Source organism: Austrofundulus limnaeus, unplaced genomic scaffold (genome assembly GCF_001266775.1).
Source record: "Austrofundulus limnaeus strain Quisiro unplaced genomic scaffold, Austrofundulus_limnaeus-1.0 Scaffold542, whole genome shotgun sequence".
Classification (NCBI taxonomy): domain Eukaryota; kingdom Metazoa; phylum Chordata; class Actinopteri; order Cyprinodontiformes; family Rivulidae; genus Austrofundulus; species Austrofundulus limnaeus.
The window spans coordinates 221,580-224,373 of NW_013952944.1; the positions used below are offsets into that span (position 1 = coordinate 221,580).

General features: G+C 36.8%; 1 protein-coding gene across 1 annotated transcript in view; it reads left to right on the plus strand.

The window, feature by feature from the left end:
- The first annotated feature begins 817 nt into the window (after positions 1–817).
- shld2 (shieldin complex subunit 2) overlaps positions 818–2,794 on the plus strand; it is a 15,671-nt gene continuing 13,694 nt past the window's right edge. The window contains exon 1 of the mRNA XM_014026310.1: positions 818–857. The gene's annotated coding sequence lies outside the window, so the exon portion shown is untranslated. The remainder of the gene's footprint in view (positions 858–2,794) is intronic.

The following is a 2,794-nucleotide window of genomic DNA, read 5'->3' on the forward strand; positions in this document are numbered from 1 at the left end:
AAATATATAATAAGACTGATAATATAAAATTGTTTTTCTTTGGTAAGTGGATGGTCAGTGAAGCCAAACAACATGTGTTCAAAACAAAGAGAAAAATGTGTCTCAACAGAGGTAGAGATCAGAACACATTTATCTTCACACAACTGAGTGGAAAGACCAAAACAAGTGATGATCATCCTCAGGGTGGCCTTCACACAAACAGCACATTACATTTATATCTTTTTTAAAGCGTTGCAAAAATATTTTAGATGGGTAAATTCTATGAATAATTTTAAAGGATACTTCTCTTACTTTATTATTGATCATATATTTAGTTGGTAAAGTCCAAATGTTTTCCAGTTAAGGTCATCAGTAAATGTGTTCCAGTAAGATACTACATATGGAGTAGATACAACATCTCTCTGAAATAATGAGCGTATACGACGGTTGTTATTACGTACAGAAGAAAAACTAATTTGGCCAATTTCAAGTTTGGTTGGATCAAAAGGTAATAAATTCAGATTCTGTCTTATATTTTAAATAACATAAATACACCAGCAGGAATTGCAGCTGTAACAACATTAAACTCATTAATGGGAATGTTGATTTTGTATTTTGAAATAAATTCTTGATATGACATTAATGACCCGTCTACATTAAACAGCTGGTGAACCAGGACTATGTTGTGAGTAAACCAATTTGGGTAAAATAAGGATTTGTTTTTATATAATATGTTTATATAAAATGTCTGGAGAGCTAGCTCCAGTAGATGGCGGTAACACCAAGTGGATGTCAACTTCCGACCGATGAACCTCACAGAAGAAGAAGAAGAAGAAGAAGAAGTAAACATGAACCCCAGGAAGCTGCCTCCTCCCCGGGTGAGTGGTTCTCCGAGGTACCGGCCCATTGTTGTGTGTTTGCGGGCATGTGTTAGTGAGTGAGCTGATGTAGAGAAGCAGCTCCCAGCCTCACAGCTACACGAACATCCTCTGTGTGGCTAACTTCAGGGGTTAGCTCCGCGTTAGCATCGTGGACATTAAACTCATTTAAACTCATTTAAACTCATTTAAACTCTACATGATCCGAACTAACAATGATCGAGATCGAAGAATATTGTATGAAACATAAGTTTACAGTATTGATATTAATATTTAATTAATATTTATTTGACTTTTTCCAATGTTTTTGTTATTGCTAACCAAAGTACTTCCGGATAAAACTTTCAAAATAAAAGCAAGTGCACAAAATGATTCACCAAACCATTATAGAAAAATCATAATCTCATTACAATCAGACTTTTTTAGACATTGACTTTATTTCCTTAGAAATTATGTGAAATTGTGTTTTTTTCCCACAAAATACCAGCAGCTATTGTTTTCATGTCAAATAAACAACATTATTTATTTTTGTCCATATTTTTGTACCCTAATCTTATTATTTTATAACAAAAAAGGCAAAAAAAAAAAGTTCTTAGTTGTAATTTTTTAGTGTGTTTAATTCAGAAAACATTTTCAGGACCCCACCTTGATGCTTCAGGATGGTTACAATAGAAATGAAAGAGGCAAGAAAATCAGCACAGTACAGAGAAGTACATGAAACAAAGCTTACTGTGGAAGGTGCAGAGCCAAACTGGTAACTAACTGGACATTGTGGTCGACATGTAGAATAAAGAGAGTCAACCTGGTTAATCTTCAGACTTCTGGATGAACTTTCATCAGGATGAACAATCAGACACGTCCTGCCCTCTGGTGGTGCAGAAACTACACCAGGAACTACTTAAACTCCCGTTTCAAACATGCATGTCTGCTGTTTGACATGATGGTGGGAAAATGAAGCAGTTTGGTTGAAAAACTGCTGATATTATCTAAGTGAATCTAACTGACCAATTATCTCATCTAATCATATCTCCATGCTATTAGTGACAGTGGAACATGTTCCAGTGCAGCAGAACTGCATTGTAATATAAATGTAAATCTTGTTTCTAACTAAAGTGTTGTGTGTTTTCTTTGCTTCACTGGACTTTAAAGACATAAAAATTAATAACTGGACGAGTACAGAAGCCAAAAATGAAATCTGAGAGCAAAAGAAAATGACTTTGGCCCAAAGAAAAATCAAGTTTCTTTGCAGCCCATCATCTGTGATGAATGAATGAATGAATGAATGAGTGAATGAATGAATGAGTGAGTGAATGAATGAATGAGTGAATGCCTGTGATGTGTGTCCCATCAGTGTATGAATGTGATCGGCACTGATTAGTCTTTATAACAGGGTTTCCCCCAGAAAACCGGCTGAGCCCGGTGGTAGGGCCGCTTTGGCAGCCCACCAAAAAAAATGTTAATATTGACAAGAAATGTGAAATTATGACATAATATAATGTAATTATGTGATTTAAGTGACACCACAGATTTTCAATAATCTTCAGGTCTGGGGACTGAGATGACCATTCCAGAACGTTCTACTTGTTCCTCTGCATGAAGGCCTCAGTAGATTCTGAGCAGTGTTTAGGGTGGTTGTCTTGTTGGAAGATGCAGCCCCAGCTGGGTCTTCCCGTGCCGAAGCTTAGGAGCGTGTGTCGGGGAATTCCAGAAGTTTTCAGTGATTCGAGGCATGTGAAGTTACGTCACTGGTGACGTCTGAAGCTTCACTGGTTCATGAAGTGATTAGAAATTTAGCTATTAAGCTATTTAAATCGCAATGGATCCCTGTAACACTCCCGTGCAAATATTCTTGAACTTTGTTACTTTACGAGTGAGAGAGTGAGAGAGAGAGAGAGAGAGAGAGAGAGAGAGAGAGAGAGAGAGAGAGAGAGAGAGAG